Source organism: Choristoneura fumiferana, chromosome 8 (assembly GCF_025370935.1).
Source record: "Choristoneura fumiferana chromosome 8, NRCan_CFum_1, whole genome shotgun sequence".
NCBI lineage: Eukaryota > Metazoa > Arthropoda > Insecta > Lepidoptera > Tortricidae > Choristoneura > Choristoneura fumiferana.
Genome location: NC_133479.1, coordinates 19,783,628 through 19,807,656, shown reverse-complemented (window position 1 = coordinate 19,807,656; position 24,029 = coordinate 19,783,628). Strand labels below are relative to the sequence as shown.

The following is a 24,029-nucleotide window of genomic DNA, read 5'->3' as shown; positions in this document are numbered from 1 at the left end:
AAAAAAATATATGAACAAGTCACTGTCTGTTATGAGTTCCGATGTTAGTAATAAAAATGTATGAACAAAAAAGTATGAGAAAAAAATTATAAAGAGTGATTATTAGGCACTCAAACCGGTAGTAAAATAAAAAATAAGAATAAGAATTTTATGAGAGTCAATATGGACCCCACGAGTAGAGTCCGGAGGGGTGTTATAGTCCAGTATTAGTCTTTTCACTTATATTTATATTCCTATCGTCTCCCAATTTTCGAAAATCTGGTAGAACATCTCATCGAACTTCCACCTTCTCGGCCTTTGCCCGTTATAAATTATTCCCGATTTTTGGAACCCTTTCGACCAATAATGTCACTAAAACATTGTAAAACTCGCTCTCGGCTGCAACCGACCACTAAAAAATTAACGCACTTTTAAGAAACTATTCAGTCGACCACATAGCAATTTTTACAGTCACAGTTCTTCGCTCGCTTCGCTCTTCGCTAAATTTTCGCTGCGCTTCAATAAAATCCTTTCCACTAAATCTCTAAGATCTAACGTCTTCAAAGACGTCATAAACTCAGTCTCATCAAAGTCGCCGAAGCGTTTGCTCGTCAGTTTTATCCACGTCGTGCTTTACGACATGGCTTACACGGCAAAACGGTGCTGTATGAAATGGCAATGAAATCTAAAGTGCCAGAGTAGAGCGCGTGGTAGTGGGTCAATGACCTTTGCTCGCGTATTCTGTGTAGTTCTCGTATTTATTAGCTTTCGTTAGCACACGAAAAGTCGCCATCAAAAGACATTTTAGCTGCCCGATACTCCTATGGTTCTATTTTGGGTCGAAAAAGGTTCGGGATTTTGTGGTCAGCCTTGGTAATTCAGTGATTTTACCTATGTCTGCATTAGTCGAGGATCGTGGGACTCGCACGTCATTGAGTTTTTTGAAATTGACGCGTTAAATTTAGTTTCAAATATACCGTGAGCATTTCGGTAGAGAATAAATATCGTGAGGAAATCTGTTTCACTTGTGTGTGTGCAAAACTTCTAATCAGGTTTGGGCTTGCGTTGAAATTACTACTCAAAGTTTTTTATTCTGAAATAAGGCCTATTTAGAGCAGTGGGATTGTTTGGAATGTAGACCAAAGTGAAAATAGATAATAAAAGTATAATTAAAGAACCAAAGTTTAGAAGTACAGCTACGCGTACAATACAAAAGTGCACTTTTGTCGTTAAGTGTACACCTTTAGAATGGACCCAACAGTAGCTGAACGGTAGAATTCGTAATGTAACGCAATTGTAGTGGCGCTCATGCGGCGGCGAGCGCGCATATGCCGACGACAGGATAGGCACGGGCACGGGGGGAGGGTTATCGATGTCGATAAAGTATACATACATATATTTACACGATTTTATTTAGCTTCATTTCACGTAATTATATCTTTACTAGCTTCTAACGACGGCTTCGATCATTCGAAATTGGGGTTGCGAAATTGCGACTTTACAATCGTATTTTTTTCTCTGTGTTTTTTTTGTCTAAAGATATTTTGATGAAAACAAGCGATAGCGTGTTTTAAATGCACACACTACAACGTATCGTATCTTGGTAATGAATGAGATTTTACATATATTTGTTTTAAATATGTACACGGGACCTACGGCACTATGTATGTACGGTCGGTTCCCTGACTTATGTATCCACTTTTTCATACTAGTTACTAAGAAATGTGGATACTTACTTATGTTAGGGCACCGACAGTACTACGGGAACCAATATTTTTATCGGGATAAAAGTAGCCTATGTGTTAAGTTGGAGTATAAATTATCTTTATCTATCTATTCGAAATTTAATGCAAAAACGTTCAGCTGTTTTGGCGTGAAGATGTAATAGCACACGAACTTTTACCTTATACCATTATGAGGATTTATTTGTTTGCTTCAAGTAAATTTTGTGCAAAATGCACTTACTAGTGCACGACCCGATAATTAAAACCCTTGTGGCAATTACATGTTGATTTGAATTATCAGGCCATACATTTTTTGTAGTTAATTCCGGGTCTAGTTGATTTACTTTTTTTGTTACTTAGAATAGGTATGAATTCTGTTGAGAAAAATCTACCACAAACGGGACTTATCACGCTAAAACACACGCGTAATATTTAGCTCAACGTTTCAACCACATCAAGTGCGGGTAGTTCGAAGGACTCGCGCTGCTAGGCAGACTTGACACCCTACACTTCAGTCTACTCGTGACGACGGCCACTGTCATGTGGTTGAAACGTCGAGGTAAATATTACTCTTGTGTGTTAGCGTGATAAGTCCCGTTTGTGGTAATTTGACTATGAGTGAAAATCACGAAAGTTTAAAACTTTATAAGAAAAATCTACGCGGACAATTTTGCAACCATATCAGTTTACTATTCAACTGAAAACAATAAAATTTACAAGCTCCCAACTTTCCTTTTTACTGTAACGCTGACCTCATTCACGCTGGCATCCAGCCAAACCCCAACTTTCAGGAAAACTCCGGTTTTGAAATTCATTCCGTTAAAATCGTTTCCTTACATTCCCGCAAACATTACCATAATAACAGATATTATACCCGACCCAATTACGCGCAATCAAAACATCGATACTATCTCATCGATAACGATCACCGCCCTGCCGCCCCTCACTGCTTGTCATTAAGGGTGATCCATCAAAACGTCCGCCTGGATTTAGGGTGGGTCGCGCGTGCGCTCGCCCCGCAGACGGGGAGGGGGGTAACAAACAAAATTAGATATTCGTGCGGTGTCCCCGCAAAGTGGTGAGAGTGCGCTCTGATTGATTGCTTTTACAAAGATTTACATTTTTTATACGAATGTATGTTTCAGTACGTTTGATGTAGCGTCAAATATATGTCTTAAAATAAGCAATTTTAAAATTGATCCGGTATATTCCAGCAGGTTCGTTTAAAAATGTCGTTTGCTTGCGATTGGCTCGTTTAGTTACCTACTTAACCAATTACAAACGTGTCGCAAATGTCAAATTGTTGTCAAACAGATCTCACGATATTGGCGCCAAGGGCGTATTCACATTATCCGATCCGATATCGGTGTCGGACTACGACGGACGACACCCGATAGCCGACACCACTTGCTGTTTTAACATATTTCCGACAAAATCGTTCCGATGCGGCCGGCTCAAAACGGCCGCCACGCATCGGGTTCTGCGCACACAGAGACAATTTAGGTACTTACACGCATAGCACACATAAGTACAATACAAACATTATCGTTTGACAGCCCACGGCACGGGCGTCCGATGGTGCTGCCAACATATTATATCGGTGTCGGCTCCGATATCCGACATCGGGCCGGACAATGTGAAAATGTCTTTCAAGACAGCAGATTTCATACATTTTGCTTGCCTCAATATCGTATCGTCGTCCGATGCCGATATCGGATCGGATAATGTGAAAACGCTCTAAGAGCCTGTACAAACGGACCGCATTCCAACTGCAACGTAACCGCAACTGCAGACTGGCCATCCAATCGCAGCCAGTGTGCAATTGTGCCGACTGCAGTGGAACTGCAATGACAAATGAGTGTACCCGAATCCCGGTTGCCACGTGACAGGCTTTGCCTAGTGTGGGACCAACGGCAATGCAATTTTGTAATGCGATACCTTTTCAATAAACTATTTTTTTTTTTTTTTTTTTATGTATGAGCAGTTGGCAGTTACGTTGCAGTTGGAATGCGGTCCGACTGTACAAGCCCTAACTAACCTAACAATGAAAAACTTTTCAGCGTTTCTTTTAAATTAACTACAACGTTACTGCTCTGCTTGCGGAAAAGGAAGGTAAAATGTTATATAATGTTATTGCAGCAATCTAGTATTTCTTTACCTTTTTTGCTGATGGTTTGGATGTCTTCATGGGGAGGGCGACTGTGTTCTTATCGAAATTATGAATAGTGTTTTAGGAGTTTGTCGTTGAGTTTATTATTTATTATTATTATTTATATTTTAAAGATATCTTATTAATTTTGGATTTAGAATTATTGTTATTACTTTATTTTTTAATGTGAAGCTTCTTTTATATTCCTTGACGTCGCTTTGTAATTTATATTGACATTTGTTTCCTCAATTAATGTATTTTTTCTCATGTACATTTTTTTTTGTTGTTTTTGTAATTAATGTGTGAGTGTTTTGGTTTCGTACTGTAAGCTTGCATGTGTTTTATTCAATAAATAAATAAAAGGGGACCGACAGTCAACTAGTTATGTGTCTAATGTAACCGAGTCGGAAAATAATTGTTGGAAGTTTGATAGCAAAAATTCTTAGTTTAGTAGTAAAATATCTATCTACCTTGAGTGAGGTCAATGAACTTTCATTTGATTTCGCATCCGGTTAATTGGAGGTTTGCGTTTCTTAGGAATGTTTCTGTCTCAACGGTTTCGGTTGAAGAGAAGGTTCATCATGATCATATCCGGCACATTATACATCCCAGTGGTTGGCATAGGTCTGTGAGGGCTTGGGCTACAGTTACTACGTGAGTCCAATGCAAATTAGAAACTACACACAAAATTTCAAATGTAATGTAATACACTCAAAGGCCGTAGTGGCCTAGTGGTTTGACCTATCGCCTCTCAAGCAGAGGGTCGTGGGTTCAAACCCCGGCTGGCACCTCTGAGTTTTTTCGAAATTCATGTGCAGAATTACATTTGAAATTTACGACGAGCTTTGCGGTGAAGGAAAACATCGTGAGGAAACCTGCACAAATCTGCGAAGCAATTCAATGGTGTGTGTGAAGTTCCCAATCCGCACTGGGCCCGCGTGGGAACTATGGCCCAAGCCCTCTTGTTCTGAGAGGAGGCCTGTGCCCAGCAGTGGGACGTATATAGGCTTGAATGATGACACTCAAAGGTGCACATTTCAGCTTGAGCACACGATTCTTGGAGTTGCTTGAGAGGCCGTAGGTCAAAGCACTAACCCTCTGCTAGCACTGTGCATATTCATGATACCTACAAATTTGTACGGAACTTTCAGTGCATGAATCCGATTTGTACTTGGCCGGGTTTTTTTAATGCAAGGTAATAAAGTGAAAATGAAATAAAGTAAGAGTAGTTTTTTATATAAATGCATGCTGGCTACCTAATGGGATTTAATCACCGCCATCCATGGAAACCAGCAACACGAGAGGTATCACAGGTGCATTGCCACACTTTGAAATACTGATGGGCTCGTTTTCTAAAGATCTCTAAGTTGTACCGCTCCGGGAATGCTGTCCTAGGAAGCTGATTCCATATTTTTAAGATGTAGTAAAGTCTTGTTAGTTAATTTCATAATTTAAATTCGGGTTTTGTTCCGCGTACCTTGGTTTCAGAGAAGCTCGATATTTCGGCACAGTTGCATGCGCATGATCACAGTCCAGTCGTCTCATCATCATGGCGCATGCAACTGTGCCGAAAAATCGAGCTTCTCTAAAACCAAGGTACGCGGAATAAAACCCGAATTTAATTCATATAAAATTAGTAATAACCACGATAATCTTAAACATTTTGCTTTGAGTTCTTGCATTATTTGCGGTATCACAACACTAATTCAACAATATTTCTGCCCGATACCATCCACAAACACTTCTAGTTCCTTTTGCAACAACTTCAATCTACAGACTTCAGTAACTTCAAGCACTAAAGATTCATACCTCGACGAGAACCCAGACAGCACTCAGTACAAGTTTTAATAAAATTGCAATTTATACTCGATCGGAAATCTTATGAGCCAAGTTCCAGCCAGTTAGTGAGTTCATAAGAAAAGTTACAGAACAAGAAATGCGCGGGGCAACTCATTTGGATAGGAAACAAAGAAATATTATTCAATGTACTACGTAGATATATAGTTTCCTTTTGGGGTTCCGTACGTCAGCTGACACAAGCCGTCTCAAATCCCAGTAATATAGTTACAATGTGTTAGACTATCGCGGTCATTATTATTTTTTGTCTTATTATTTATTTATTTATTTCGAGCTTCTCTAAAATCAAGGTACGCGGAACAAAACTCGAATTTAAATAATAAAATGTTTTTCGTGTATCTCTAGAACGATTTTAACAAATTCGATCAAATGAGGATTTTCGGGGGGCGAGTATTAGATCTTCTGGCAAAACGAGTGTATTGGAATTCTAGTCTAGCCAGATGAAGCTCGTTTGCTCAGTAAATAATACAAAAAACATGGGACACTTTACACCAATTGACCTAGACCCAAACTAAGCAAAGCTTGTACTATGGATACTAGGCAACGGATAAACATACTTATATAGATAATACATACTTAAATAATATTAAACATCCAAGTCCCGAGAGCAAATATTTGTATTATTCATACAAATATCTGCCCGGCCGGGGATTGAACCTCGCAGTCAGGTTCTCTAACCACTTGGCCATCCGGTCGTCAATTCCATCTAATTCACCACACAATGCCAGATGCCGTATTGTCTAACGCGCAGACGTTCGCAATCGCATTCACCATCTCTTTCTACCCTCATCCTTATACCTTGTAACAGAAATATGTGGTGAAAATGCACACACACACAAACATAACGCCTGTATTCCCAAATGGGGTAGGCAGAGCCCACAAAACGTTACCGCATTGGAGCCACTTTTAGCAATTTTAGGTTTAAAGTTTGACAAAAACGGTACAACAGTGACAGGTTACTAGCCTGTCGCTTACGGTATACCTTAACCTATATCCTCAGTCGCTTCTTACGACATCCACGGATGAAATGGAGAGGTGTAATTCTAACCCGACACCACACGGGATTGTGATTTAAAATGTATTAGACAATAGGCCTCAGGAAACGAGGGCCGAAACATTTCCATTTTCAAAATTCTGTCACAACAGAGGGCTATCATAACGCTGACTTATTAAATACAGTGGTTGGGACATTCACCTGTTTTCCTTTGTTTTCCGTTCTTTGAACAAAAGGCGAGCGGTTCGTTAAAGGTCTTTGACCGGCTTCAGAAGGCTCCAATTATAAAGAATATTGATTTTAAATGAGTATTTAAATGTGAGGGTTTTAAGTTGAAAGTGTACGTGGAAATCCGATGTTAGACATGACGGGGAGTAACAGGTTTGTATGTAAAATTTATTTAATAACGAAAAATGTTTTGCGGGTATTTTTCGGGATTCGACTCGAACCCGCAATGCGTGGCTATAGGTACGCACCAAGGACAAGTTCCCCGTGGTGCCTTTGGTAGAGCACTTGGCGGGGCGGAAATCTCGTCTGGTGTGTACAGTTGAAAAAAAAACATGGTTTTAAAAATCTTAGACTTTGTTGAGCAAACGTAGCTACCGCTAATACAAACAAATTATATGTGTTTTGTGGTTACTGGCAATGGTCTCTTTGAATATTTATTTGGGTTTATAATTTATCAACTTGTCTAAACACGCAAGGATAGCGAGTAAGTAGGTGGTGGTAATCCGGCCGTATTTTGCACAAGTCCTTGTTACTCGAACAAGATGTGCACTCGCGAAAATTTTCTGAGCTTATATCAATTAAATTTTATGTTTGTTTCAGATTACGCATTAAATCGAAAAGGAACCTCAGAATCGGTAAGCAACCTAAGTTAATTATGTACATCACATATTACCTGTGGTATAAAGTATTCAGGGCATACGCATCTATAGGCATATACATTTTTTTTGTAGCTATTTTTTTAATTTATTTGTTTATTCCAACAATTCATACTTTTCTCATTCATCGCCATCGGCTGGCGGCGCCCTTGTTTCATGCCCATACCATATTGCAATTAAAAAATTTGTCCTCCGTATTTTTATTTCGTGGACAGGACAAAGGTACACAAATATGCAAAAATACATACTATGCTCGAAAAACATAACCTTCCTCCCGGCATTAGGGTAAAGAAAAAGCAACCAAGAACATAACTAGAGCTATATCACGTGACAACTTCGAGTGTCATTAAAAATGACTCATAAAGCGCTGTGTAGTGATACATCGTTACCGGTATTTAGTAGGCACTTAATGTAACAAGAAACACTGATCTGCTGGCGTGTACAACCGGAATTAGTGAGACCTGAGGGAAGCCACGTGCTCCCATCCTTACTTATAGTCCAGACTAGACAACTCGCAACGTCGCGATGAAACAGGCCTATTGAGTAGGTATTTCCTGGGTAAAATAAATACTATTACACAGATTTTCCAAGGCTTACATACACGCAACGCAACGCAATCCTTTGTTATTTTTTTTGTGTATTTTATGTCTTTTTGTGTAGCTGTTATTTTTTTATTCATTTGTTTCATTGATAATTTGTTTTCTGTATCGCTTACTATGTCTGATGTACAATAAAGAGTCTTTGTATTGTATTGTATTGTATTGTATCAAAGAAAAAACACTGCAATATTTTCATTCAATCTATTTCAACTAACGGATTACCTACTTTAGAATTCCTTAAGGCAATAGTCTGAAGTTACTTTACTTCTCCGCTCAAACAAATCGATTTTTAGCAGAGAAGCAAGGTTTAGTGAAAGTTCTTTAAGAGATATACTAGCTATTTCCCGTGACTCCGTCCGTGTAGAAGGGGATTTTCACAAAAAAAAAGTGTACCCTTTCCTTTTTTAATTTTGAAAAAAATATGGTTTTTCCTACTCAGAATCTAAAACACAATGGAATTCGATGGTTTAAAAAATGTCCTAATCAAAAATGTAATTTTTGTGACTTTTTTTTCATACACTCGGTATGGGCGTCACAAAACTGACGAATAGCCTAGTGGTTAGAGAACCTGACTATGAAGCTTGAGGTTCCGGGTTCGATCCCCGACCGGGGCAGATATTTGTGTGAATAATACGAATGTTGGTTTAATATGTATATAAGTTTTTATTTATCAATATAAGTATAATTATCCGTTGCTTATCTAAGTACCCATAGTACAAGCTTTGCTTAGTTTGGGACTATGTAGGTCAATTAGTGTCAATTGTTATTTTAGACTTACCAATTTTGGAATTTATAATATTAGCGGGATTGATCGATTACCAGTCCAGCAGGTCGTGGCCTATGAATACAGCGCGCGGTGCGCCGGCGCAGGGTAATCCGAACCGCGTGCGCACACAGAGCCATTATGCGGCTATCACAGATCATAGGGTTACATCGACTTGTCCGTATCGGCGCGCGTGTGGTCCTTCCGTCCGTTTGTTCTGGAAATAGCAGCTTATTATTATTTTATTGCATTGTGATATAAGAAATATGTTGTCTTTTTATAGAGTACTTAGCTTTACCCGCGACTTTGCTTGTGTAAACGATTAGAGATCTGATGATGCAGTCGAATTTAAATTATATTTTACTAAATTACCTACCAAGGGAATTTCCAAAAATTACTGGTTAAAATGGTGTCTTACATGGATCCTGCAGGAATATTAGGGTAAAAAGTAGCCTATATGTTATGCCAGGCATACGACTATACATATATGTACCTATATACCAAATGTCATCTTAATCTGTCCAGCTGTTTTAAGGTGAAGGAATAACAAACCAACACACGCACACTATAATAAACTCATAAACATATGGAGTAGGTACAACACGAATGGAAGAAGTAATAGCTTAAAGTGACATTATTTATGCACACTTTTACTTAAAAATATCGTGCCCACATTAGAAATAGAACACTTGAACATCGGTTACAGAGATGTTCGGTCGGTACACATACAAATGAGTAGTATGTTTAGCACTTTCTGAATATAAAGGCATTTCAAATTGCATCGTTGCCTGAAACAGCTGTAATATGATTGGTTTTTAGGAGTCTTTTTGTATTAAAAAAAAAACAAAAAGACTCCAAAAAACCTATCGTAATTTGATTGCTACTAAGCAACATCTCTTGTCTGGGTGAGCGGTTAGTTCCGAAAGAGTGTGACGTCTGTCGACGAAACATAGATGTCGCTAGTGCTGCTGCTTAAGTAGCATAGTAGAAATAAGCAACCTGAGATATGTATGCATAGGCAAAATTCGTATCTAGATTCCTGTCCAGCAGTGGTGTCGGGGTTATAGCACGCAGCACGGATTGCTGGGCACCTAGGTTCGATTCCCAGTGCTGGTCTCTTTTTCTGGTTTTTCTGTGCAAAAATGTCTCAGTTTGTATTTTCGATATGGCTGTAATTTTAATACACTTCTCTACATCTGTCTGACTAACGTTCATATGCTGATAACTCGAGCATTTTTGAAAAAAAAAGTCAATTAGTAAATTGAGTTGTCCCAACTTATCTGTGAGAACAAAAACGAAATTCTGAGATGCACTCGAGATGGGTAGATATCGGCTACCTGCTGCACTTGACGACGCCGCGCCGTCGCCGGCGCAGGTCACCATTACTACATGAGTTTAGACTAAAATAAAGCAAAAAAACCGGCCAAGAGCGTGTCGGACACGCCCGAAATAGGGTTCCGTAGCCATTACGAAAAAATTAAGTAATATTTCTCTAAGGTTTTCGTATTTTATACGGAATCTTCCATAGTTTAGGTATATTTTATACCTTAGGCTGCTATTTACTCTTAAACTAGTAATAATTCTAAAGAAAACTTAAGTGTTATAGTTTTTCTTGAAAGTTTGATATACTTACTACCATCCTGATTTTTTTCAAATTTTTCCACCCACCGGTTTAGATTTTAGAGGGGGGGACGCTCGATTTTCATGCACTTTAAAGTTGAATATTTCGCAAACTAATCACTGAATCGAAAAATCGTCATTGCAAACCCCCAATGGTTTTAAAAGACCTATCCACACTATACGGTTGGATGAGAAAAAAAAATCACCCCCACTTTACGTCTATGGGAGGTACCATGAAAACATTTTTTTTAGATTTTTTTATTGTACCATTTTGTCGGCATAGTTTACATATATATCCGTGCAAAATTACAGCTTTCTAGCATTGATAGTCCCTGAGCAAAGCCGCGGACGGACGGACAGACAGACAGACAGACATGGCGAAACTACTTATAAGGGTTCCGTTTTTGCCATTTTGGCTCCGGAACCCTAAAAATCATGTCCAGCTGTTGTGAATTTTATAATATACCGAGCGGAAAAAATCGGGCCCCAAAATGTATGCAGTAATAGCTAATTTAATTTTGTATGTGATTCACAGTGCGTGGTAAGCAGTTCCGCAAGAAATGAGTAGTAGACTGTTATTGAAGAAGGTAGTGAAGGTGATAGAAAAGTCGGTTGCGAATGGTGTGATGAAGAAACTTAGCAGCAGACTAGATCGAACAACCCCGCAGAATTTTTAAGGCTAACAGCATACCGAAACCATGTTTATTTATTGTACCCATTACTTTACTACTCAAATAACACAGCGTATTCAAAAAGAGTAATAGATCACGGCGCAAAAAACAAGCCCAGAGCAAAAAATAAAAACAGCGCAAAAACCTTGGCGCCCTTTTTTCGTCAAGTTGCTGATAACTTCCTGCCTGCTGATAAAATGCATTAAGCACTTGAGAGTTTTTTTTACTGGCAAGGAACAAGTGTGTATTTTCTACGTTTTTTTATATTGGTCCGTCGTCCGTGTCGTGTCCGGTGTTAGCACCGCTGCAATGTGGTCAAAACGTTGAAGTACCTAATTGTAGCAATAAATATTAGTTGTGATTAAGTTGCGAGATATATTAGTAATCAGTACTTTATGTTATTTTTTATAAACTTTCAGGATATTTTTAATTTGATTACATAATTGTAAGATTTTATTTATTTATTAGGAATGGTGCGTATTGTTTAAACTTTTATTGAAGTATATTATAATTTACTATCGTTCGTACGAGTACGGGTACCCTAAAATGATTACGATTGATAATTCAAACTTAATTCCATTAGTTAGTAAACTTAAACATTTATTTTGCACAACGATTCCTATTATATAAGTTTGGTGCAAATCATTTACTTTACCCAGGTTTAAACCTACGACCCTCTGCTGAGAGGCCAAACCCTAGACCACCACGGCTCGAATACTAACGCAAGTTTAATAAAAGCTTGTAAAAAACACGAATCTCGTCCAAAAGAGCAAACACAGCGACGTCAACAGCATACAAATTTCTTCATTTGTTTCGGTGCTCATAATGAACAAAATTAAAATATGCATTATTCCGTCATAATCATAACAATGGAAATTAATTAGCAATTACAGAAGGAGAGCGTTTCGGGAGATGGGACGGGGCTGAGAGGACGTAGCGAGGGCGGCGCGCGGGCCCGTTATACTACGGCATGGCACCCTTAAACTAGTATTGGCAACCGAAAACAAAACGAGATTTCGGTTTATGTTTAAATTTCGGCCGAAAAAGAAAGAATCAGTTATAATCTGTCTCGTTGTAAAACGCTTTTTTATGCAGTAAGTAAGATGCCGTAAAGCGAACAAGTTTGTAATGGTCAATCGGGCGGCACAATGTGATGCAACTCGTTTACACGATTTTTCTTGCAGGTCTAAATTGGACTTTATCTCAAATTTCAATTGTTTAAAACTCTGTTTCAAGTAAAAGTACCTTAAAAAAATGTCCCGTTTGATAACATACATTGTTAAGCTCTTTATAAAATAAACAAAATACATACAAACGTTCGAAAAACATAAACCTCCTTCGGGCAGCCTTGGACAGATTCGGGCAGATTTGGACCTAATTTTAAAACAATCCAAATTTTTGCCGTCCCGCGAATCAATGCGAACACGCGCAAATCAAGACCCGAAAGCACTTAAGGCACTCGATTTGATTGATTGTTAATTTCTCCGTCGTTCGGCAGAAAAATAACAGAAATAAGGCTCCAGTGCCCATTACTGGGCCTTGTTTATATTAAGGCCTGAACTGTAGGCTCGTGATTTATCGCGGTGTAGGTGCACCGTGTGGGCTTGATTTGTTGACCCACTCACTGTGAGGTTGTTTGTGGGAAATTCTGTTTTTGCAAAGGGTTCTTGTTCATTGATTCTAACAGGCTTTGGCAATACACACAGAAATAGTAATAGGAAGAAAAGAAATAAAAAAAGAAAGGAAGAAAGAGTCAATTTATTACCACAACACAAATAAACAAAAATTATGTAAAATTTAACAATATGCGATAGATTTATGTTGGCGTTAGCATAAGTTACTGGAAAAGGTCTATAGCTTTTCCTTCTAGGCAGTCGGGCAGCAGCTAGGTAAATAGTAAATACCTACATAATACGGTTTTGTAGCGTCTCGCATTGATTACTTCTGTAATAAGATATCCCAGTGTTTGAACATGCTAATGCCCAATAGATGACACCCTGCTATCACCTCTATTGCTAATGATATAAAATGAACAGTGACCTGCAGGGCTACTACGAAACTCGACACTCGAAGTTCGTGTCGTGCGGTCCCTCTCGCTCTCTTATTAAATAGTATAAGTGACAGAGGGACCGCACGGCTTCGAGTTTCGAGTTTCGTAGTAGCCCTGCAGCACTCGCATATCTATCCTACGCGCTAACCAATTGAAATGCATCAAACACCCATAAAAAGCACAATTTGTTACCCGCATACTAAGTGTATTTGCTATGCACTAGATGGCGTTGGCGCTTATGGCCGCCATTTGCATAGCGCAATGAAGACATTCACGCGAACTGGCTAGCTGAATAAAACTGCTATCAAATGCGTTCCGCGGTACAACACGCTCGCTGCATTCGGGTGCGAGTTGACTGCGATATTATGCGTGAGCTGTTTGTGAATCAGAAAGGATGACAAACTTTGGGAGTCTCTCTAAGATAGCTCTATCAAAGTACTATCATTACGGCAGTCATTTGTTTAAAGGGGAACGTAAACGCAGATGTAGGTCTTTGTGTAAAATCTGTCCGAAGCTCGTGCCTGAGTGTTCGCACTGTTGTGTCCCAGTGCGGAGAATAAGGCAGCAGATTGATGTTTCATATTTTTTTATCCATGCAAAAATGGTTCTTAGCCATCGTTCATCAAAATCTGTTTAGCCGTTTTTGAAATATTGAACTTGGAAATGAAAATGACGGGGAGTTTTCAACTTTTCTAAATTGGTTAGGTTATCATATACCTATAACTATAATGTCTTCCCCGACCGTGAATCGAACCCGAGTTAATTAAAGATACCTTGCATAATATACGTTAAAAATCGAAAAGCTTTTACCTCAGTAATAAATAACGTTGCGAGTCTTCTGCTATCCCAGCGTAAAATAAAATAGTGAATTGCTTTTTTTTATTCGATTGGATGGAAAACGAGCATGTGGGTCTCCTGATGGCAAGAGATCGCCACCGCCCATAAACATCTGCAACACCAGGGGTATTGCAGATGCGTTGCCAACCTAGAGGCCTAAGATGGGATACCTCAAGTGCCAGTATTCTCACCATAGTACAGGGTATACACTGTACCAAAGGACAGGCCGCAAAGTACACGAAGCCTTAAACATTACGCGATGATAAAGCTGTGGCCGAACGTGTCCCGTGCACTTTTATTTTGCACGCAGCAGACAATAATATTAACGTGTGGAACAAGTCACGAGAAATTAAAATTTTAAGTATCGTTAAAAAAACCGGCCAAGAGCGTGTCGGACACGCGCAAAATAGGGTTCCGTAGCCATAACGAAAAAAATAAGTAGTATTTTTCTAAGGATTTCGTATTTTATACGGAATCTTCCAAGTTTAGGTATATTTTATATCTTAGGCTGCTATTTACTCTTAAACTACTAATAGTTCTTAAGAAAACTTAACCGTTATAGTTTTCCTTGTAAGTTTGATATACTTACTACCATCCTGAATTTTTTCAAAATTTTCCACCCACCGGTTGCACTTTAAAGTTGAATATTTTGCAAACAAATCACTGAATCGAAAAACCGTTTTAGCAACCCCGTAATGGTTTTAAAAGACCTATCCAACGATACCCCACGATACAAGATTGGATGAGAAAAAAAAACACCCCACTTTACGTCTATGGGAGGTACTCTAAAAAAACATACCATATTGTACATACCATATTGTCGGCATAGTTTACATATATTTTCGTTCAAAATTACAGCTTTCTAACATTGATAGTTCCTGAGCAAAGGCGACAGACAGACAGACAGACAGACATGGCGAAACTATAAGGGTTCCGTTTTTGCCATTTTGGCTACGGAACCCTAAGAAATCTCAACGCATCTGTGGTACCCCTCGTGTTGCAAGTGATTGTTTCCCATCAGGTGACACACATGCTGGTTTACCCCATAATATATTTAAAAATATAATGTATAAATTTATTAGCCTGTAGCCACGTCTTCACACACGTGGACCATTCAACTAGGTAGTGAAATTAGGAGGTTTTTTTTTTATATACGAGGGGGCAAATGAGCATGCCGTGGTGGCCTAGTGGTTTAACCTATGGCCTCTCAAGCATAGGATCGTGGGTTCAAACCCGGCTCGCACCTCTGAGTTTTTCGAAATTCATATGCGGAATTACATTTGAAATTTACCACGAGCTTACGGTGAAGGAAAACATCGTGAGGAAACCTGCACAACAAACTTGCAAAGCAATTCAACGGTGTGTGTGAAGTTCCCAATCCGAACTGGGCCCGCGTGGGAACTACTGCACAAGCACTCTCATTCTGAAGGAGGAGCCTGTGGCCTGCAGTAGGACGTTTATAGGCTGGGATGATGATGAAATCAGCATGCAGTCACCTGATGCAAAGCAATCAACGCCCCCCATCCAATTTGGATAAATCAGAAGTAAATACAATTTCAAATACATTTGATGGTGGCTAAAAATCACTCATACCAGGAAATTAAAAAAAAACACAATAAAAATAAATACAACAAAAATCACTTACATTTATCATAATAATAGTTTTAATTCAAGTAATTTAATTTTAAGCGTTAGCAAACTAAGCTGAGTTTTTTATTTTATTTTCGTGCAACCTGTAGGTATTCTTCTTTAACGCATGCTGTGATCTTCTGTAATTAATAAGACGCATAGCTTTTAAGTTGTTACGCAATGTTCGTAATAAAGAAACTGTGTACTTATTGTTGAGGGTCCCAATAAATAAATTAATATTAATAAGCTTATGCCTTGCGCCGACGCACCGTCAGGACCTTTTATTTGTGCCCGCGTGACGCCGCGCGCCTCGTAAACCGCGAGACAAAATACTATCCGATGCGATGTTATGTTACCAACTTATATATGTCAATCGGAACTCCGACGCACGCCAAATACCCACCTTCTGTCCAAGACACAAGAGTATGGAGCAAGGGACAAGCCGCGCGTATAAAAAGGCCGATATAGAATTTTAGTATTCAACATTTTCTGCAATAATTTATTCCAAGTAATTCGATATAACGCTATTTGGTATACGCAGTTGACATGGTACATTCGAATATCAATGCCGGCTCTGGTGTTGAATTTTATTTGTTTACCAATAAACATTTTGCAATAAAGTTTTTTTTAGTATTTCTCGGAGATTAACAAAGACAATAAAAGATGTTTAATCCTTGAGGGGCGCTGTTGGCCGTCGTTGTAAATGGTAACACTTGGCTACAATCACTTTGGCTCTTAAAAAGTATTAAGAAAAACTGGAAGGGTCGTTAATATTTTTTATGCCAACAATCCGCTGAAACTGGATTTTTAGAACTGCTTTTATGGCAAAGTCCTTGCAGCGTACTGAGTCGATGCCGCGATGTTTGTACCCAATTTGAATGCTGCAATTTATATTAAGTATGCTTGTGAGACAAGTTATAATAGAATCTGAACTTTAGCTTCATTATCTTTAACCTGTAAAGGTCGTACCTGTAGAGGATGCTGGGCATAAACCTCTTCCCAAAATTACAAGACTGACTGTAGTTTCCACTCGGGCCGAGTACGGATTGGTAACTTCACACACAACACACGCGTTTCCCTTCACCATAAAGCTAGTAATAAATTTCAAGGATGACTTCACAAACTTCTAAGTGAGAGACCAATTAATCCGCGATCTGCTTGAAAGGCCATAGGTCAATACACGGCGATAACGCTATAGACTTACTTACTCAAGAAAATACATCTCATTCCTCCATCCATCATTATTCATGCCGCTACGTTCCCAAGATGGCTGATGTCGAAGGTCAACCACCCATTTTAGGGTTACAAGCAAATTACGCCCAATCAAAGTTGCCCGAAAACTAAGTTGCGAATACCTTTCAGGGAATATTTTGGCGGAGAGAAACCGGAAATGAGGTGCGCTTCCGGCAGGCCGGCGTTTCCGGTGGCGCGTCCGGTACGGATTTACTGCCTCAAACCGCTGTCTGTTTGGGAACTTGTTTATTTGAGGCAGAATTCCTAGCGCCAGCTTTTGTTCCAGAATATGTTCAAAGTCTTAAGATATTTATAAGGGAGAAATGTGAAAGCATCGGATAAGGAGTACGTATGGTATCTAAAGATGGCGGGAAACCATTGGATGCGAGTGGCACAAAACTGATAGTCGAGGAGATCCTTGGGGAATACCTCTGGTCAGCAGTGCACGTCTTCCGGCTGACATGATGATAATGATGAAGCAAAAAAGAGACATTCAGACGAATAAATTCAATCTCGATTTTGTCGTTACCTAGTTTGAATCTGACGTACATTTTGACTCTTTTAAACCAAGGTTAAGACTACGGTGTAATCAGCAGTTTGTATGTACAGTACGTAATTAATTTAAGTTAAATAAGAACATTATTACCCTCCTGGCTGTCCTGTCAATACAACCTTTAAATCGGTTTCTGTTAGGTACTGTCTGTTGATTTCATGTGTACAGTAAAGAATTATACATACTTATTTACTACTAACTTAGGCGTAAGAATGTTCTTACTAATAATGGAATTTACTTTCCGAAATAATTGATATTTTTATTATTATTTTCAGACATGGTATTGAGCCCACATGGTCTTTCCAATCTTTATTTTCTTAAGGAATCTTTATCCATGAACAATGCAATAAAAGGTAATTTTGTATTAGAGTGGGCATCGATATATATGTACTAACGGTAGAATATAAGTCAATGAGAGTGGGCCAAATTTTGTGCCGTTGAGTATAATAAGCGATACAGAAAACAGGTACCTACACAAAAATAAAATGTATGAATTCTTATGCTTTTATCATCACGTAAACGTGCAGCCAAGCTTTTATAGGTATTCATTTCTAAACATCACGTTTATGTCACTTCCTTACATCGCTTCCATCCCAGGGGATTCCTGTCAGAGAATGTAGACATAGTGAGAGAAAAACACTTTGGTGTTGACGTAGGTGCATGTGTAGTTTATCAAATACTTCGCAGGTGTAATAAATAAATTAGGTCCGGTAGTTGAAATGAAATTTTCAGATTTTACTGCATTCCCGAAAATTGGAAGGTGGTTTTCATCGACGTTGCATTAAAGACAACCGTGTCCATCATGACTCTAAACCCAATGGCTGAAATTTTGAGATTTTGTCACTGTCCTGGGGGAATAGCGGGATAAATAGTAACCTAAGTGATATTCCAGACATCCAGCTATCTACGAGTATTTATCCAATTTCAATATGTATAACTTACATTAGAAATATTAACTGTCTTAATATAAACCGATTTCATTAAGAATACGGTACATCCAAGAAGAATTAATATCCAAATGTGAATATTAAGTGTCAAGATTACCCTCTGATCATGATCAAGATGATTAAAAAAGTACGTTACAGACGAAAACAGAACCTCCTCTTTTGCTGCATTGGCTAAAAAGGGTAAAAGGGAGACTTTAACCAGCGGCCCTTCCCGCCTGCCCCGCAATTTGTCAGCTAAGCCCTGGCTACAAATAGCGGTGATATATCGCGGGTTTGTCTGAGCGATGCGCACGATTGCGATACATGCCGATGGAAATCGCCGGCGACATGTTGCCGAGAATTTATTCCAGGTAAAAAAAAGTGAAGGCAGCTGGATTTCATTACTTTGGAACAGATAGGTGGAAAATGAAATCACAGTACTTACCCAAATCCTTAATTTAGTCAGATGTTTATAATTTATTTCAATAAACACAGTATAACCGTAAAAGCCAAGAGACTAACAGACTAAAGCCGAGTTTAGACTTGCAAGAAAAATCGTGCAAGTTGCATTACATTGCGAGGCCGTAAAGCCAACGAGTTTGTAGTGGTCAATCGAGCACCGCAGTGTAATGCAAACTCGGCTTAAGATACCATGGTAATTCTATACACATTTACTTAAGACTACAATACAATAACTATTTGTTGAACACCAACACATAGCAAGCAGTACAGAAAATACATGTATATAGAGATTTTTTAAGGTGAGTAGGTAAGGTAACGTAGGATTAATACGAGATAATTAACTAATTAGAATTTTTTATCCTTGCTTTCCTAAAGCGGCAGAACACCACACCTTCCAGCCAGAAGTGGTGCGCAGGAACAGCTGCTGATGCTTGACTGGCATTTAGACTTTTTTTTTTATTCGACTGGATGGCAAACGAGCAAGTGGGTCTCCTGATGGCAAGAGATCACCACCGCCCATAAACATCTGCAACACCAGGGGTATTGCAGATGCGTTGCCAACCTAGAGGCCTAAGATGGGATACCTCAAGTGCCAGTAATTTCACCGGCTGTCTTACTCTCCACGCCGAAACACAACAGTGCAAGCACTGCTGCTTCACGGCAGGATTAGCGAGTAAGATGGTGGTAGCAATCCGGGCGGACCTTGCACAAGGTCCTACCACCTGCAAAACTCTACCATCTCGGGTCTATACTCTTAACTAAAAGAGTTGTTGTGATAAATATTATGTGTGCTTTATGCACAGTGTCTCAGCAAACCAAATAAGTGAACTATCTGGAGCAAATGTTTATTATCGAGCCCACATAACACAGCTCGTGTTTTGCGTGCCTTTTTATTATTATATGAGGTCAATGAGCAAGCGGGTCATCTGAACTGATGGGAAATGAATATCAACAACTCAAGGAGAGTCACTGGCCTGTGCTGGCCTTTGACAGAGTAGTATTTTTATTAGGTAGGTAGATATTACATTTCTTCCCTCAGTATGCTACCATAGATTTTAAACCTGTTAGTATGTATAGAGACTTTACATAACAGTTTAACTATTGATATGGTTATTGGTGGTCCGATATGGTTTCACGGGATACCCGTAAAAGTAACAAATTTGGAGTTGAAATAAAAAATACAAAAAGACTCCAAAAAACCAATCATAATTTGATTGCTTAGTAGCGACATCTCTTGTCTGGGTGAGCGGTTGGTTCCGAATGCATGTGACGTCTCTCGATGAGAGCGGAACATAGATGTCGCTAGTGCTGCTGCATAAGTAGCGTAGTAGAAATAAGCAACCTGAGATATGTATGCATAGAAAAAAATCGTGTCTAGATTCCTGTCCAGCGGTGGTGTAGGGTTATAGCACGCAGCACGGATTGCTGAGGACCTGGGTTCGATTCCCAGCGCTGGTCTCTTTTTCTGGTTTTTCTGTGCATCCATGTCTCAGTTTGTATTTTCGATATGGTTTCACGGGATACCCGTAAAAGTAACAAATTTGGAGTTGAAATAAAAAATACAAAAAGACTCCAAAAAACCAATCATAGTTCTGTTAACTATTGATTAAAAGCGTAACATGTCTGCATCGAATAAACTAACAATATCTCTCTAACGCTGAAGTGTATATGTATATAAAACAATCAAACAAACGAAACAAAACCCGAAATCCCTACGTGAGCCGCCATTAATTAAAATCCTTCGTTAGGCACAGCTTAGATTAGTTCGGTAGCGATCTGTAATGAAAAATGCAGATAAAAACAAAATGGCGCCAAGCCCGGCCTCCTGTGCCCTCTGGGCCCCGAGATAGTGCTACGTAAGGCAGGTATGCTTAACTCACTAATACTACACCAAAGAGTAGAATTATGTAAGACAGACTGCTCACACGAGTACAGATCTATTGACTAATGTTTTTCGATCGTATTTAGTCGGATTTTTTATGTTACACACACACACACACACAACACACACACACACACCACACACACACGCGCGCGCGCGCCGCGCGGATATATTTATTTATCTTGCTTTCTTAATTAGCATTAGTAAACATCGTAAGCTAGTTGAGATAGCAAGAAAAATACGAACTTATTCGACAAAATACGATGGAGAAACATTAATAACTTGAAAATACAAACTGAAATGAAATTTCAATCTTAATTTGATTGCTTAATAACAATCTCTCTTGTCCGGGTGAGCGGTTAGTTCTAATGGAATGCCGAAAGTTTCTCGATGAGGGCTACGGTATAGATGTCGCTAGCGTCACTGCTTAAGTGGCTAAATAAGAAACAAACAAGCTGAGATATGTGGTGCATAGGGGAAATTCGTGTCTGTACCGTTGTATAGCACGCGGCACGGAATGCCGAGGACCTGGGTTCGATTCCCAGTGCTGGTCTTATTTTTCTGGTTTTTCTCTGTATCTATATTTCATTTTGTATTTTCAATTTAGGTTTTACGGGATGACCGTAAAAGTAAAAATTTGGAATTGAAATAAAAAATACAAAAAGATAAAAAAAAAACAATCTTAACATTAATAACATTATTCTCTCCTACATCTCCATTTTAGGATGGCAATAGCAATGGCAACGTAATATTGAAAATGTCTATTAAAATAACTATTATGAGTATTTCTCAAAAAGTTGTCCCGTCATGAAATTGACAAGAAATCAGTTTTGTCAAGAAATTATTAACCCTAAGGACGAGATCATAAAACATAAACTACATAAAACATCCAAAATTTCTTGACGTCAGGAAAATGTCATGAAATCTTGTGAAGAAAAAATCGTAATTTTGTAACTGTTCTACATGAATACTTTCTATTACATAGATCCAACAACAAAGATTATCACTTTTACCACAAGGTTTTGTATATATTTAAAAACAATATTACTTACTTTTTGTGGTGAAATAGCGTTAGGAAACCTTTTTTTTTTTTAAATAAGTTGACAACTGAAAAATTTAAAAATGGACCACTTTTTGAGAAATAGTCTTATCTTACACAAGGGGTGTTAAGGGTGCATGCCCCTTCCAAAGAAGCGGATTAGGAACGTGAAGAATCGTTCAATGACATTAATTGAAATTTACATCACATTATCAAATTAGGCAAGTGCAAGGCAACCCGTGAATTCAAGATAATGTGTTAAGTCTTATCCCGCAAGTCTGCCCTGTTTCCACAAAAACGCTCCTCGTCACACAGAGACGTGTTGCTTCTCCGAATTGTTTAATCTACGTTGGAAATAAATCAGGATCGGACCGGGCTTACAGAACAAAGGTGCGCGTGCACACTTATTGACAGTAATGATCCTGCGGCGTCTACCGGTCTGAGGGTACGGAAATTAATGCTTACTCATATATTTAAAGGGTAGAGATGCTCTTAAAGGTCTTATAAGTCTTATAACAGTTAACAAGAGACGGAAATTGTGACGATCACCTTATTAAATCTGTAATATTTTTTTAATGAGAAATACTCGTAATATCTCTTGATGGCCAGTGAGCATCACTAGTTATGAAAATGATATTTAATTCTGAAATGTATATGCATTCAACACTTCCACATAATAGTTAGTGTTTAGTTTTGTAACTAAAGGACCTGTATTTTTTTTGTATTTTTTTTCTTGAATTCTCAGAACAATAACTAACTTTAATTGTATACTGTAGTTTTTAAGTATTTTATTTGTAATTATTTTATTTTGAAAAAATGACTTTCTGCCAAGTTTCTTGCGGTGCATTCTTCTTGGCAATGATGGTCTCTCCGAAAGCGCTGATAGTTTAAAAAATGACATGTAAAAGTGCCCATTGCGGCCTATTTACTGAATAAATGATTTGAATTTGAATTTGAATGGACAACTGATATGAGAATTAGGGATGCGTTGCTGGCCTAGAAGACTAAAACAGAATATCATGTGCGAACTATTTTACTGGTTGTCTTACTCTTCACACCGAAACACGGCAGCGCAAGCACTGCCTACGGCCTAGACTCTATGTTTATTAGAGCATATAGGCGAAGTACGAGTTTATGCGATGCATTCTTCGTGTAATTGACAACTTTGAGACAGGGTTTTTTTGTGACATAATCATCTTTTTTAACCTCCGACGCAGTTATAAGTCTGTCTGTCTATGGCATCGTAGCTTTAAAACGATATTTGTTTACTTTCAAAACAACCGTGCTGTAGGTAGTCGTCCCGCCCGTAGAATATAATATTTTTCTTCCAACTATGCTTTAATTTCAACATAACCGCACTAAATACCCAGCACAAAGCGGGACTTTTCTGCTCTAGAGCAGAAAAAATTTATGAAAATCCTTTATTGCATTGTTTTAGATTTTTTTTTAATTGCACCACCAAAGAGGTAACACAAGTATTTTTGCTATAAAATTAGCCTGCATAGTGTAAAAAAATCTAGTGTTAGGTTGCTCAACCTGACGGTCTTATGAAATTTGACAGATTGCATACAAAAAATTGTTGCTACCAATCCTACCAAAAACAGTAAGTAGCCGTATATTTAAAAAAAAACTTTGTGTGTTTCGTTGGCCAACCTGGCGCTCATCCGAAATTTGACAGATCGCGGGTAAAAATATCTGCTACTGGCTACTAACTGCCAAAAAAAAAAAAAAAAAAAAAAACAAATTGGCGAATGTAAACTTACAAAAATGGAATCATCGAGTGCTAGTGACATTTCTTTCCTATTAATTGTTTAGCATGATTTTTTTTTCGTCTACTATTCCTGTAGTAGTTGAAAGAAAAGCAGATTATGCACCTCGCATTAAGTAATTTATTATGCCCTCGTGCTTTTTAAATTCCAAATCGGCACTCGGTGCAATAATAAATAACTTTCTGCTTGGTGCAACAATCTACTATTGTGTCTCCAACAGATCTCCAGTAGATAAATAACGCATTCATTATCTCCCATGTCTCGCCATTACGCATCTCTAAAAAGGTCGGAAGTGTGTATTTTCGCTCGGATATTGTTATGTCCATAGCCTACGGGACCCTCGCGAAACCACGTGTTATGGCGCCCACTGACAATATTTTTTCACTTTCTCCCTATTGCTTGATATTTT

The 24,029-nt window shown here is 38.6% G+C and overlaps 1 long non-coding RNA gene across 2 annotated transcripts in view; it reads left to right on the top strand.

Moving 5' to 3' along the window:
• The window catches only part of LOC141430720 (uncharacterized), a 264,703-nt gene that overhangs the window by 191,887 nt on the left and 48,787 nt on the right, over positions 1–24,029 (top strand). For both annotated transcript variants that reach the window (XR_012451654.1, XR_012451655.1), the window contains one exon: positions 7,532–7,566. This is a non-coding gene — a long non-coding RNA (uncharacterized lncRNA). The remainder of the gene's footprint in view (positions 1–7,531; positions 7,567–24,029) is intronic.